Below are 16,463 nucleotides of genomic sequence, written 5' to 3'. Positions count from 1 at the left end.
GCCATGGGGTGCTGAGGGGGATTAAAACTCAGATTTCCTAAAGTCCTGGTAATGGCCTTTGGTTGGTTCATTAAACGTTCAGCAGCCTGCAATATTAAATAGTATTATGAGGGATAGCTAAGATAACTGGAGGCATTGGGTGGTAGTAAAGGAAGTGATGTCTTATTTTCCCTTTCAAAATGTTAAGTTGCAGTCTGCATTTACTGAATAAACATGGAGTGTTTTACTCCCTGTGGTGCTGACTCTACCTTTATATTTTCCCCTATTAGTCAAGTAAATAAACTCAAATCTTCCATCATAGTCTCGGAGTTGGTAGAACTAATTAAGGGTTTGCTGCGGTGATTCAGGGTGGTGTTTGTAGTAGTCATAGAGGTACGACTTTTAGTGGTAGCAGTAGTAGCAGTGCTGGAGCAGCTGAGCATGACCGTGATGGAGTCTTTAAAATGCTTTCAACGTTGACATCAGGAGACTGATGGTTTTATGAATAAATGCTTTGTATTTAATAATAAATAAAAATAAAGCAGGTTTGTCAAGGTATGAGGCTGTGGCTATTACCTGGAAGTGTTACCTACTAGTGCAGACCTTCAACATATTTATCTGAGTTTGCTCTCAAGAGAGCGTTACATATATTGTTTTTGTTAATGATGATAATTGTGAATACAGCATTTACAAGGTTTACAAAGGTAGGTATTAAAATAAGATGAGGAAGATCGTGTACTGTAAGCCTGATCAGTATAAGGGAATTTACATTACAACTCATTGTTATTTCCAGGATCATGTACAGTACTGTAGGATACCCCCAGGCCTGCTGTTAATATTGTTTGTACATGATGCTGTGATGTAGAGTTGTGAAGTGGGAGCAGTGGTTTCGACTGTCCAGGTTTCAGGACTTCTGGGTTCATTTCTTCATAGACAGTTTTATGTGACTGGCAAAGCTTGTGAGTCATCAGCGCTAAACATGGACAACCGTCTTTAAAAAAATGTGGTGGTTTGATAAAATGTCGAAGGTACAAGACTATGTGGGTTTTACAAAAATGTGCCCATCGCTTTCTGTGCCCTCCACTTTTATAGGTTATAGGTTGATTTTCAGACATAAAAGTCTCTCAGACCTCTGTGACCCTCCATCAGTTGATACATTAAATGTTGATACACTCATCGGCCGGATGATTGAATTTCTTCATACGTTGTTTCTTCCATCATCCATCCATCCATTTTCTGACGCTTATCTGGGTTCGGGGCCGTGATGGCAGCAGGTCAAGCGAAGTAATACAGACGTACTTCTCCCTAGTAACGCTTTCCAGCTCCTCCTGGGGGATCCTGAGTTGTTCCCAGTCCAGATGGGATATATTATCTCCTCATCGTCTTTTTGTTCTACCTTGGGCCCACCTACCAGTTAGCTGTCTCTTATACACATCTTTCCTTACCCAGCGCTCATGACCATAGATGCGGGTTCAACGACAACATATCTCCTGGGTCGTAACGTCATCAGTGCCTCATGGGAGCTGTAGCTGTTGTGCAGGCATATGTCTTCCTCTGTGAATGAACACAGTCATCATTCATGCAGCAGCGATCTCAATCAGTCCTCACCTCATTAATTCTTCCAATCACTGAAGATGCTGTTTAACCATGTCGCGTTAACCTTGATTAGCAGCATCCCAGTTTAGTTCCGCGAACACGTGTCCCTTTCCATGAAACCAGTCAATATTTAACAGGATGAACGAGGTTTTAATTAATGCTCTGAAGAGTTTTTAAGTCGTCTGCCTATAAATATAAAGTACTATATGTAAGTGCTATCTCACACTAGATGAATCAATACAGATCAGCTGAGAGATAGTTAAATAATATGCATGAGATCTCTGAGTTTCAGTCGTCACCTTGACCTTGGTGGTGATGTGCTGTAAGTATTGGAGATATTTTTTTCCATTCTCACTGATTGAACAGATCAGATTGTCATGTACTATTTCATATGGTTTTATGTTGTGTGGAATAATAATGTTTTCAGGACTGTGCTATGGAACATGGTCCTTCCTTGTACCGCAGCGTGAAGGAGGGTTCAGAGAGGCTGTAGAATATAAAGAAGGTCACTTTTCATAACAAGCTATGAAATCAAGGTCAGACTTTTTGGTTTCTTTATTGTCATTGAAAGGAAAGGAAAGGTAAGGAAGGAAGAGGAAAGCAAGTAAAGGAAAGGAAAGAATAGGAAACAAAAGGAAAGGGTGAGTAAAGGAAATGAAGGTAAGGAAAGGAAAGGGAAAGGAGAAGTAAATGAAAAAGCTGCAGTGAAAAGTAGGAAAGGACAGAATAGACAAGTGAAAAAGACAGGGAAAGGAAAAGAAAACGAGTAAAAAGAAATAAGGACAGTGATTAGAAATGTGATGAAGGGCTACAATCTAAAAAAAAGAAAAGTTATTTAAAGAATTCTAAGATTGAAACGGCCGCCTGTGCAATTAAAGAAAGAACGATTTTTCCTCATAAAAGAAACAGTTTACAGATGGGTGCAGGTGATGTTTCTCATTTTCAGTCGAAATGAAAATCGAAATTGAATTGAGTGGCTGATCGCTCCACTCCGCTCAGATCAGATTTTTGATTTGTGTTGAAAACAAGCGCCACCATCTCGCCGTGTCCACTGATCTGTCTCCATGTTTTAGTAAAAGGATGACGATGAAATACAAGATGTAGTCATTTGGTTCCATTCACCGGATACATGTGAATTATTTCATGTGTACTGAGTTTACAAGCAGTCGTAACAATTGAGATGATTTAGCAGCTTGCAGGTACTGTGTGTCAGTGTAAGGGCACACACACACACACACACACACACACACATGCATACACGTACGCAAACACATACAGAGCATTTGCTGCAGTAATGAAGATTTAATCACCTGGCTTCTCATTCTGAGTTATGAGTCCCCCTGTGTTACATAATGGCCATTAGGAGGGCATAGGGCCATAGATCTCTCTCTCTCTCTCTCTCTCACACACACACAACACACACACACACACACACACACAAATGCATATTGCTATTACCCCCCACATGCACCATGACGTATCTCCAATACAAACACACACACACTTACACACACACTCACACAGACCTCCCAGTTATTAGTCCTCTCACATACTCACAAATGAGACATATTATTATTAACATGCAGTGCATGTGGGATCTCTTGTGTACTGTTAAGTGCCTTCATACACAGTCTGCACACAGTATTCATCAACATATATCTAAATGTGGATCGATATATACATTTATATCAGTACATAAATGAATGCATGTGTCAGCTGTAAACAACACAAACAATATTTGTACTAAAGCAGGCTTTTTTCTTCAAACTAGAGTCTTGTATCTTTTTCTAAAGGCGATGTGGGGGGGGGGGGTCAACATTATATCTTGAAAATAATCAAAACCAGGATCAGAGTCCAGGGTGGATAAAATGATGAAAGCCCTCTAATTGCAGCGTCGGTGTTCTGATCTTCGCCTCCTGCTGTTGGAAGAGTGAGACACTGATCCTGAATTACTCCCTGTGGAGAGGCCAGAGTCTTACATGGCAGCTCCTCAGGGATTGGGTGAAGGAGAGGCAAACTGTGCTTTGGATTAAAGAGCCATACAAATGCAGTCAAGTGCAGTCAGAATCTGTAATGAACTGAAAGCAAGGAGCCGAATGAGGCCGATCCAGGGATGTTTAACCAAGGCGTTTACCCATTATCCAGATGTTTGCTCCTGGAATGACAGCTGTCACTTGCCAATTCACATCCATTTGTTTCTTTACACTGATGTTATATGCAATTGTGGAACCTCCAAATTTTATTTTGCATTCAGTCTGAACGTAACTTAAGATAGTGAAAAATCACGCAGGATTGTGCAACAGATTGTCACACATTGAATTAATCAGTTAAAGCCTGACATTTTCTGACATGAGACACAACGAGTTAATCTTTGTTAGAGTTTTTTAAGTGTCTGTTTATTGGTTGACACAGTTCGGAGTCTGGTTTTACACAGGGATGTTTCGTAGGGTGTCTGAGGTTGGTGACAATTTCTTGTGTTGTTCCTAAAATGAAAAAGACATCTGCTCTGAATACCAAATTAATTACTGCAACACCAAAAACAGAAATCTGTCTCGAAACAGTTCTGAGCTCAATAACCGTTTGTCTGGAGGGTTTATTGAGCCGGAAACAGCGACAGTGAGTTTATCTCACATCCAGTTATTTCTTTAGGCAGTCTAAATCTGTTTGGTGGAGGGAGAGATGAGGCTGCTGTGAGTTGATCGTACACAGGAAACTTTTATAGAGTTTCTGACGTACAGGTAGATGTTGTCTGCCCGGCGGCGAGATATCAGCTGCTCCTTCTCATCACACACACAAACACACACACACAAACACACATACACTCGATTCGTTTTCCCCCTACAATGTTAGTCTTATCCGAATCTCCATCTCCATCTTTCTGTGCTGTCCACGCCTCTTCCCTCTCCTCCCAAGGCCATTTCTCAAAGCAAATTTTCCCCACAGATGAAACACCGCTCCCCCTCCCACCTCCAGATCAGACCTGATAGAGATTGAAATGTTATTTCCCTCTTTCCCCGGAAACTTGTGTCGCAGCGCTCTGGTCCTTCAGACCTCCCCCGTGTGTTATCCTATCTATCTGTCCTCACTTTTCTCATCTCATTGACTTTTGATGTGTCTTCCCAGCAATTTGTTGTCGGTAAATCGCCCTCCCACGAAAGACTGGGGGAAAAAAAAGATATATAACTCAGATTTTTCTTTTCCGTCCTCTCCGATTGGTGGCAGCGACTGAACGTGTGTCAGAGGACATTATGTTCTCGCCCGCGATCCTCAGAGGGAGTGTTGGCGAATCGCTGTTTTTAATCAGACGGAGGACGGCCGCCGGGACGACTTCAGCAGACAACCTCTCCAACTTCTAATAAGACCCTGATTTAGCTCCAGTGGTTTTCAAACTCGGGTCTGAGGACCCTCAGGGGTCCTGCGGGGAGCCCTCGACAGGACCCCCAGCAAAATGAGAAAAAGTTAAGAACTATTTAATTACGATTATAAACAAGTGAGACCATTAGTGATCAACTCAATTTCTCACAAGAGGCTTTGTGTTGTTAGTGTTGATACAATCAAGCGTGTTTATCCTGCAACAAGCCCGACAGCTGACAGGGAGTCTCAAACTGCAGATAGGTGCTAGTTACTACTTACTGTGGGTGCAACGCAAAGCTGCTGTCGACAGAAATCTGAAAAGCTTCATTGGCTCACGTGCATGCACTTTAAACTTCAGCTCGTCTTCGGATCTGTTTACCTTCTACCTTTTTTCACCTAAATTCACGTAAATTCACCTCTTGTTAACTTTTTGTGTTACAGACGAGAACCTAATGAGACATACCTGAAATTGTGCTGCTTGCTCCAACACTTGCATAAAAGTATGAATTAATACCAGAAAGTCGTAAAGCTGAGGTTTTGCTCATGCAGGAACTCCTGTCTTAAAAATTTTACTCTTCTGCACTGTATGAGTTTGTCCAGCAGGATGAGATAAGGAAACAAAGATGGGGCGCTCATGTTCATCGTTTCCTGAGACTAAAACGTTTTCCAAAACTCAATCCAGCTGCGTTTCCAAAAGTCTCAAACACTCAACAGTAGTGTGGAAACCAGGAGTAAATGCAGCCACAGTGATGCTGCAACCATCACTTTGTGTTGCATCTTCTCTTCCCACAGACCAACCACTGACCTTCAACTAAACCATGACAAGAATAAACCATTAAAGATATTTAGGGAATTTCACTATTTTGTATATTCACATTTAAAACTTCTCTAATAGAAACGTACTTAATAACACACATCTTGTGATATGGATCAATGAAACAAAATTATATTTAATGTATTTTACTGCTTCATACTCTTAGAATCACATATTTGAAATGTACAAATACTAAACACAGAATGTGAACATAGTGTGTAATTTATTTGACATGTTTATGAGACAGTTAATATGCTTCTTCCATTTCAATGAAACTGACAAAGCCTCAGGATGAGAGCATTATTCATGATTGATAACATGTTTACATCCTTTCACTCCGCTCTGACCAGCCCGCCATTTTGCCCGGTCTCCCGTCTATCTGTCACCTCCTTTCTCTCTCCGTCAGTCTCTCCTCTCCCACAGAAGAGCTAAAGAGGTTTGCAATTATTTTGTTGAGGATAGGAATTACCCAGCCATTTGTCCATAATGGGGACTGCATTGTTACTGGCCCTTCTGAAATGAATCCATTAGAAATGTTGGAGAACGAAAATGAGCCTCAGACGGTACTAATTTCAAATCCCTGAGGTAATTTGGAGTCGTTAACAACAATTTGTGTCTTTGAAAACTAGAAGCTTGCTAATTTCTGTGAATAATACATGGAACAAGATAGATATTTTTCTCCCTTTTCATTTTTCCCCCAAGCCACAAAGATATAGTCTTTTTTTTTTTCTATCAGGCACGGGTAGTGATGAATGACCACTGAGCTCTTGTACATCCCATAAAGAGATGCCAAATTAGGTTTAGTAATAATGGCAGGACTGAAAATGAAAAAAGATCTAATGAAACACAATGATAAAAAAACATATGTAATGTTTGGATTTCACAAGGACTGCATATAAAACCATCCCTTCAGTCACAGATATTATTTGTGCATCTCAAAGAAACACCACCATGTCAGATTATATGGTTCTGTCATAATGTCGATTCAGTAGAATCCTTAAACTTAAGGCAGCCTTTGACTGAATATTAACACAAACTAATGTACAGTATATCCTCAATGTAAACAAAGATCATACTAAATATCACTGCAGAGCACTTGTCGAGTTATGTCTGATAGATAAAAGAATACATGATAATAATAATAACTTTGATTTTTTATAGTGCCTTTCAAGGTACCCAAGGCCGCTTTACAGAGTAAGAAGACACAAAGTAAATACATATATGATAACACATATATTTCACATAAGGTGAAAATCCAAAATACTGAAATTAGATCAAATTTGCTGTAAATCTAATAAATATATTTTATAGCACATCAAAGCTTTCGGAAGCTACCTGTTTGTAGTTTGTAGTCATTGGAGGCTGCATTGGTCATTAACCCGGCAATACAAGATGTACTGATCATTAAGTGATGCTGAAAAGAAAGTGAATAAAAAATAAAGTTTATATCGGAGACTCAGGTTGGGTATTAAGCCTCAGTTGTTTTAATTTAAAACCAGTTTTAATGTGGTCTCTGATCAGTGTATTTTTCAAAGTACAGTATCAGTACTGACTCAGCACTAGTACTTGACATTTTCAAGCCATACCCAAGCTTACTGACGGTAGCACTCGACAATGATGGATCAGATGGACCACCAGTATCGCCACAGACCCCTGATGGATTTTAGTTGACCGGACCCGACCCTGCTGATGCAACATGGCGTGTAGACTGAGGACATTCCAGCCCAGGAGTGCAAAGTCCTTGACCCAGGAAGCTTAGGATTCCCCCGTTGGAGGAAATGCAAGGTCCGAAGGCCGTCCAATGAGGAGGAGACCTTCAAGGGAATCCTCCTGCACTAAGTACCTCTTCCTAGACTGTGCTGCTCATTTACCTCTTGAATGATCTCTTCCACATTCTTTTCAACCTTCCCGTACAAAACTTGTATACTTGTACATCATTCTTTGAGCGAGCACCGGTGCTGGCTTGCATTCTTAAAAAAAACAACCTGAAAAAAGATTGAGGGATGATGGCCTCACAGCTTTCACGCTCCCCTGTCACACAGAGATTAGGCTTTGGGCTCCTTACCTCTTTGTGCACCAGGAAAAGAGGAAATCTTGATTAATTTCTTGTCCTCCAGTAGTAATATGATTAAATTCAGTGGGTTGTCTCATCTGATCTGAAGCCTGGGGAACATAAATGGGATCAGTAAACTGTAATGGCATGTGCCTCTTTAGATTTTGATGTTTCTTATTTGCGTGTTTAAATTATGACCTGATGATCGTAAAGATCGGGAGGTTCTAAAAATAAATTTCATCCACAGAAAGTTTAATGGATTTCTAGTCAAAAGACGTTGAGATATTTTCTTTTACAAAACTTGAACATTGATGCTCTTTGAAAACAACAAGAAATCTTTAAAACCTTGTCGATTTTCTTTATTCTCATGCATTTTGAAAAATCTGAGCTGTTTCGCTCCAAACCACTAGTGTTCACTTGTCATCTTAGATGATTGTCTAAATAAAACATTTTGTGGTGAAGTCGTGCGTTAGACTTAATGTCCCGAACTAGAATTATAATAATGGGAAAATATATGTTTTTAAAGTTTTGTGATCCAGTGAAGGCTGAATACGTCCCTGCAGCAGTGCTAATTATCTAACACCCACGGATTGTCTTTAGATGAACAAAAAAGGTAGAAATCACAACCAGAGAAACACACACACACGCACACACACACACACACACACACACGTACACATGTACACATATATACAGTAATTGACATTCATATTGGTGTGTTTTTCTTTGAAAAGGCCCCAGAGAGCGTAGCTTTGTGTAGATTAGAAACATCAAAGCGGTTTCATAACAGTAAAATGCATCAGAGAATATCCTGTGAAAGGAGTGTAAAACAGCAGCGTGGAATCCTGATCAGTGTGTGTGTGTGTGTGTGTGTGTGTGTGTGCGTGCGTGCGTGCGTGCACGTGTGTGCGTGTGTGAGGTCGAGTGTTTGTGGGTGGCTGCACAAGGGTATGTGAAGCCTTGACATTACTGATGTGTGTGTGTGTGTCCTTGGAGCTAATATGTGTTTACCTCAGCAGAATCATTTCATAGGGACTTTGCTTTTATTGAAACACTACATGTGCCTGCAATGTTGATAGGTGTGTGCGTGTGTGTGTGTGCGTGCGTGTGTGTTTCTCCGGTTGTGTGGACACATTTCAGTCCTCACAACTTCAACAGGCTGTTTGTGGGTTAACACTCGGGGGGGGTGGGGTTTGGTATTTAGCTGTGATGGCTGAAGTTAGGGTAAGGGGTAATGCATTATATGGGCTGGAAAGAGGAACATGTTCTATCCACAAGAACCTAAACTTCATCAACAAAAAGAAGATTACAGTCACTGCCCACACTGTGGGATTGACAGGTGGTCTGTGGGACATATATACTGCAGTAACAGCCAAGTGATGAGGGCTCCCCCTCCAAAGTCATTTTAAATCACCAATCAAAGGAAAGGATGAAGAGGAGGTGAAGGTGTGGAAATAAAAAAAGAAGTCTGGCAGGGAGTCAAGGCGGAGAACAGCACAGGCTTTTTGGGGGGGGGGGCATGGTAAATGCTGGCATTTTGCTCTCCTGTCCACATGAGAGAGTGAGTTACAGAAATACAGCCAGCCTAGCCTTTTGGATGACAGGAGGAAAAAAAAGAGGCCTGACATTTGAGGAGAAGGAAAGAAGCGGGGAGGACAGGAATAATGCATGAGCAGCAACGCTGTGAGCGAGGTAGAAATTTATCCGCCATGTTTGACCTCCGCTGGGAGGAGAGCGGGATGGAAAGACCGAAGCTGGATGTGAAAGCAGTTTGGAGAGGATTTCCAGATCAGATCAGAGCTGACGGTCTTTATTAGACGATTCTTGAAGATTTACTTTATCCGGTCATCTCTTTGAAACCTTTTCTCCAGACACTGAAAACATAAAATCGTGTGAGCAGTTCCCCTGATGGCCCTGTTCCTTAGAAATGATGTTTTTTTATAATAATTTACAACAGCAATACTTTCTGAGAGAAACATCATTTAAGTTGTCAACATAATGGTTTTTGAAAATGAATCCAAGTCGCAAAAAGTACATCAGATGCATCTGCAAAATGGTATATTTCAGCCATGCTAGCAGTATAGCCCTAAGGATGGCAATGATTGGTCCACCAGTTGGCAATGAAACATTGTACAAATATGCATGGTGCCCAGGGGATGAACCACAACAATTTTGGTGCAATCATTCAAAATTCAAAATTTGAATATGTCTAATACTAATAACACTAATATGTTAAACTAAGATGATTATCATTGTAAACATACCTGCTAAACATCAGCATGTTAGCAGGCTGTTAGCAGTTAGCTCAAAGCACCAATGTATAGCCTCTAAGAGGTACATGCATGATTAGTCTTGGATCAGTCTTGTTTGCTTACTGTATCCGCTCGTAGCAATGCTAATAGCACGTCATGAACTGGTAAAAGTGTTTGACAAACTTTAAGCTACATCACATTTATTTCCTTACTGTGTGTTCAGTTTCTCTGCTTCCTGCACATCTGGCTGCACATGGGTGTTCCTCTGAATACATTTTACTTCAGAGAAACCGGTTCAGAAAATTTTCTCCTCCTAAAGAGAGCCCACTTCTGTGGCATCCCTCAAAGAGTCAATCTAAACCTCTGTTAAATAGAACAGGACATCCTGCATACTGAACATCCACACAAAGAAGAAAGCAGCGCAGTAATGAAATTCCAAGTGGCAACGCGTTTGTGTCCAGCAAATTAATTCACAGCCCAGTCCTTGCATGGCAGGAGACATATTTAGAAAGGCTGCAGTCACTCTAAGTGAATCAAAAGCCACCAAATCACTTCACGGCTATATCTGAATTGAGCATTTATTTATTGCTCACTGCAGGACCTTGGCTTAGAGTCTAAGAGAGAATTCAGTGGAAAATTCATGTCCTGTTCTCTTTAAAGCACGTGGAAGGTAAAGTGACTGGTCTTTCTGAGATGTACCACGGGTTTATTTTAAAAAAAGGCAAAGTAACTGTACTATAGAATCCGTAAAGGACCAGCTGATCTTTATGATCTTTACTTGGTGTTTTTCTTTCTAAAACCGTGACCACAGCGGTTCCCTAACGTTAACCACATGGCTATTACTGTAACCATGAGGTTAAAGCTCCTCTAGTCCCAACGTACTATGTATTTTATCCAATCCTATTCCCTAAACCTAAACAAACCTTAACCACAAACAAAATCCAATGAGAGGCGGATTTGTTTTTGCAGCAGTGATTTGTAGTGGCTTTGAAAGGCACACACTAAATTATGGCTTCCAGCCAATAGGACTGTCGGATTAGAAAACGTTTCTGTGTTGTTCTTGCAATTTTAGTTTAATTTGGAGGACAAACAGCAGCTTTACAAGCAAAAATTACTTCCTAATTTTTTCAGATTTTCCTGGTTTCAAATGTTTTTCCTGACCAGATAATCAGTCTGAAAAGCAATTTTGTGTATGATTCACTCTGAGGTTTGGAACCACACTGTTTTTTCCTAATTTCAGTTTCTCCCTTTAACCACCCCTCCAGAGTTAAGGCTTTTCAGCCTTAGAATCTATCATGAACTGAAGATATACTTTATATTTCTGAGATTGACAAGGCTACAAGGCTGCTTGTCATGAGCATGAATGCTAAAATCAAAGGATGTAGTGCTTAATGGCATTTACTGTGACATGATCAAATATTCAGAATTTCTCCTCAGTAATATATAAATCATCACATTCTGGCTGCTGAACTGCTTATAGACAAATATCTGCTCAACATCACTATTAAATCTCCTTTATAAAATGTAGAAGCGTAAATGAAAATAGGAGGATTTTCAGCAGACAGCATCAATATTTAAATCTTATCTGTTCTAACCTCCTTCATTCAGTCTGTAGAAATAATCACCACAGCCAGGTTTGTTGAGCCTCATCTATTTTTTATTTAACACATGGGTTTATTGTTATAAGGTGGCTGTAATCCAATGAGGAACGCAAACACTGGTAAATCAGATCCAAAAAAAACCAAAACACCAGACATGTTGTTGCTCTATGCAGATTGTGGAAGATGCGGATGCTGTAATGAAACAGCACACGTCCCTCTGCAGATTCTCGGAGCATATCTCATATTTTTGTTGTCTCCTCTTCCTCTCATTACCGGCCCCTCTCACAGCACAGAGCAGCATGATTGCCGTAAGTCAGCGAAATGAGCTGCAGTTAGAAAGACTGGCAACTCACCTGGGACTGTCTGGCATTTTGGAAAATCTATTTCTACCATTAATGCTCTAATAATTGTCAGGAATAATAGGTGTTGTGTTTTCGCGTTGATGTGAAGCTCGGCCTCCCTGGTGCACAACAGATTGCCGTTATTACTCCTTCACGGGGAAGTTTGTTCAACAAACTCTCTTCCAAGCTGCTTCCCTCTTGGCCGACATCAGGGCTTCACCAGAGCAACACAACGTTTCGTCGCTCACTTAAAGGGTTTATCATCAACAAATCATCACTGAAATCGTCAGTACAAAAACACAGTCAGCAGCTTCTACTCTTTTTACCACCAGCTCAGATTAAGGAGGAAATCTGCTGGATCCAGAGACAGAGGGCACTGTTCTTCCAGAGCAGACAGAGATATAAAGCTTACTGAGTTTATGGTGATGGCAGAAACTGAAAACCACTTCTGACATGATTATCCTCTTCATGGCAGACAGGAGGCAGCAGGGTGAAATAAGAGTGATTTTGGAGCAGTTTGTCAATAATTTTCTGTGCCGTTATTTCCTGCCATACTGAAGAATAAATGCAGAACAAATAGGAGCTGGGTGTCACATATTCGTCTCTCCGACTTCCTTGTGAAGTAACTTCCTTGTAAGTTCCTTGTTAAGTTGATGTTCCCCAGGGCAAATGAAGATCTTGAAGTACGGAAGTGTATTGGTAACAGTAATCGGACACAGTATAGCACTATAGCTCTGTATTTTTAATCATCACAAGTTCAACTCTGCAGTAAAACATCCATCACTCAAAGTTTGAAATGATTGTTTCGTTAGTTTTCATTGGTGAAAACAGCCGGATTCTTTGTAATGAGTGAGAAGCTGTAGCACATGACCACATACAGCCGCCATCCTGAGTTGTCCAATGGCGTGAACGCCCTCGAGTCGTAAACATGGGAATCTTTCTTAACATTACCTTCTCTCCGAAATGATGTGAACGCAGCATGAGCTCAACACCAGGCTTATTTTGGTCATGTGACATGATTCAGAGGTCTGGAACCAGGAGAAAGTGCAACATGGCCGAAAGTGTCTGGACCGTCCAAGAGTAAAAACAATGATTGTAATGAACTTAAAAACACTGAACACCTCTTTGGAGATCTTCAAAATTTGTTTTCCACTTTAGCTGCTAGCTCATTTAACTTTCATTAGCATTCATTTCATGAAGTATTAAATGCTTAAATACAAACATGTGTTAGGGATGTTTTTTAGTTTATCAAAACCAAATCCACTCTTAAAATACCTTCACGAAAACCAGAACAGAGTGTACATCATTTGAAGGAGGCTGTTGTAAGTGTAACCAGGCCACATGACACTCATTTAAAAGTAAATTACAGTTTTTATTGAACCATTAAAAGTTTTTTCAAGCCCAAAATACTGCATTCGTATGATATTAAGGGAGTCACCGAACACAAGTCAGACTTTAACATCAAAATTTTATTTATTTCCACAGTCGTCTAATCTGTGCTGTATCTGTGGTGCTGTAAACAGACTCCATTAACAGTGTGATTAGGGACAGTGAAGACATCTTAAAAACTGTAAAAGTCCCATTTCCCCTCCAGGTTGCTGATGACCTGCTGACACTGCTGTGTTTTACTGTCACTCTGAAGCCTCATTACTGATCCAGCAGGGACAAAATAACTGCTTGTCACCGCTGCGTGGAACAGCCTCAGCCTTTGTTGATAATGTCCTCCTTCTCTTCATTTCTTGGTTAATTTCGATGGCCGTGGTTCAGCAGTTCAAAGGCTGGAAGCAGGGAGATAGGAAACTGTGGAGTTAATTTATCTGTGTTAATGAAGAACACCCCCACTATCTCACACACATAAGGAAGAAGGAAGGATGGAGATCATCGAGAGGACAGCGGCGCTGAGAATAGCCCTGATTATTGAACAAGTGTTCCCTCTTTCTTTCCTTTTCGGTCTTTCTCCACCTCCTTTCTCTCATCTCCATTCGCCCTATCTCTCCGCCTCTCCATCATTCCCAGCTCGCTCAACGCCTCTTCATTTTCTTGTTTCTTTCTTGTCCTTTTTCTCTCATGTTCAGCTCATGTGTTCATGTTTGTTATACAGGGTCTGTTGTGCACTTTGCGAAGCCCTTTCAGGGTAAATTTGTGATTTATGCTACATAGATGAGTGGACTAAATTCCCATTTCACAATTTTCAACGTAGTGTAGATACTTCAATATCTTGTCTTATGGTCTTAAATTTAAATTATTCAACTTTGTCTCTGAGAAATCTCGTTTTCTCTTCCATTTTTTACTGTGATCTGTCAAGGGGCCAATCAGAATTCAGGATATTCAGTTTCTGGAATCGGGAACGATGTCGCCAACAGTGATCCATACTCAGAAAGTGAACCGGTTTTAATTAAGCAGCAACCTCCAGGGCTGAAAAATTTATTAATTTCCTCCAACTGTTTATATAACCAACCTGTTTACATTTTTATTAAGGCTTAAAGTTATGGAAAATTGAGGGCTTGGCCTCTTTGAGTGACAGGTGGGTGAGCGTATGCTTTCCACAAACTGGCATGCACTGAAAGTCTCAGCTCCACACACGCCCCACCTCTTTGACCATCTTTGGAATAGCTGGGAGTTAGGGGCGGAGTCAGGCACTGCCAAGATGGCGACCTTGGAGCAGCTCACTCTGAGCTTCCTCAGAAACCTGTGGCTGGGGTGCATTTTTATTTACAGTCTATGATTTTAATCCACTGCATGTTTTATCAGGCCATTAGCAACCCACCCGACATACAGTCATTAGAAGCTATGTGATTTCACGTTTCTGCTTGAAATGCACCATGGGAGATGTAGTTTACTTCTCACCCTCAGGTTTTATGGGCATTCTTGTTAAGAACCAGATATTTTCTTACATAGTTGTAAATCATTTGCTCTCATGACTCAACCAGAACAAGACTCCAGAACCCTGGACACCTGAAGTAACCGCGAGGTTCACGTACTGTAGTCCTCTGATCTGTCACTTTAATATGACTCTACAAATTGTTTTTTCTACAGGTTTGATGGATGTTAAATACAGAGGACTGATGAGTCTAACAAGACCAATTCCATATTTACTTAAATACATTTTTTTCCTGATCACTGCAAACAAAACCAGCAGTAGCCTGCAATTATCACAGAACCTACGTTGCCACAAGAGCATAATAAACACACTTCACTGTGTCATATCTAACAGCGGCATCATCATTAGGAGAGCATTAACGGAGCAATTTGTTGCAGGCGAGTGCGGGCGTGTTAGCGATGTATTATTGTATGACCCTGGCTGGCTGTTTACAGCTCTGCACACTGTACAACAAGAAACAGATAGTGTGATTAGCTTAACGGCGCTAATTAAGACATTCTGTCAGAGATTACGGAGCGTGTTCGCATTAACTGTCAACTAAAATTAATCGGAGCGTGGTTGATCACACTGTTTTATTAGCCCTCTGTAATGTAGAAGTAACCTGTTTTTATTGAATTTATTTTTTTATTCATCTTTTTACATTGATGCATGAAACTGCCCTTAAATCGATTTGTTTAAATGTGTAACACCAAGGCCGACAATGAGTCCATATTCATAAGAGAGGGATTCATGTGCAATCAAACACATTTCATCTCATAAGGAATGATGCAAACTGATGCAGTGTGGATTCATGGGAACGTACACACAGACATGCATGAGTGTCAAGCATTCAACCATCATCCCTCCACCTAATCAATAAACTGTGTGTGTGTGTGTGTGTGTGTGTGTGTGTGTCTCCATGGTGACGGGACGCTCCTTATTCACAGTGCTATTATGGAACACATACATGAACACAAGCTCTAATGGCAAGCACCTGCTGAGAAAAACAAACAGCCAGAAATCAAAGGGGAAAAATGCCGCCTGTTATGATGAAAGCTGGGTGTTGAACTCCTGTGGTATCAACGAAAATGTGTCCATAGCAACAAGTATCAAAGACTGCTAAGTATACTAAGCTTGTATCACATTTCTTGTTGTGTTCATTTGTTCCTGATTTAAAAGTTTGGCAATTTTAGACAAAATTATTGTTCAGCTGCTTCTGTTAAGACATTTGTTTGGCTTCTATTGTAAAATGACAGAAATACTACACTATACTATACTGTATTTCTCAAAGTTAGGTATTGTAAATCATATCATTTTGAGCTACACGTCGGCATGCTAACATGCTAACAGTGGCTAATGTTTAGCAAGTATAATGCTTGTTTAAGAGCATTGTAAAACATTAAATATAACCTTGTTTTTGACTTATTATTAAATTATCTTTTATTTATATTATTTTTGTTATATTATTTAGGTAAAAGTTGTGACTCAAAAAAAGGCAAAAAAAGTTATGTCTCAGCATAACATTGTTATGACTCGAAACTTTGGAATTACTAGGAGTAAATTTATGTTTATTATGCAAGACTTTTGTTTGTCTTTTTTATTAATACTATATC

General features: G+C 40.3%; 1 protein-coding gene across 1 annotated transcript in view; it reads left to right on the top strand.

The window, feature by feature from the left end:
- Window positions 1-16,463, top strand: part of grid1b (glutamate receptor, ionotropic, delta 1b) — a 177,100-nt gene that overhangs the window by 107,390 nt on the left and 53,247 nt on the right. The window lies entirely within an intron of this gene.

The sequence above is a fragment of the Seriola lalandi genome, unplaced genomic scaffold (assembly GCF_002814215.2).
Source record: "Seriola lalandi dorsalis isolate HSWRI2012SDOR001 ecotype SW California unplaced genomic scaffold, Sedor1 jcf7180002054585, whole genome shotgun sequence".
Lineage (NCBI taxonomy): Eukaryota > Metazoa > Chordata > Actinopteri > Carangiformes > Carangidae > Seriola > Seriola lalandi.
The sequence above is the reverse complement of the archived record's forward strand: the minus strand, read 5'-3'. Positions and strand labels throughout refer to the sequence as shown.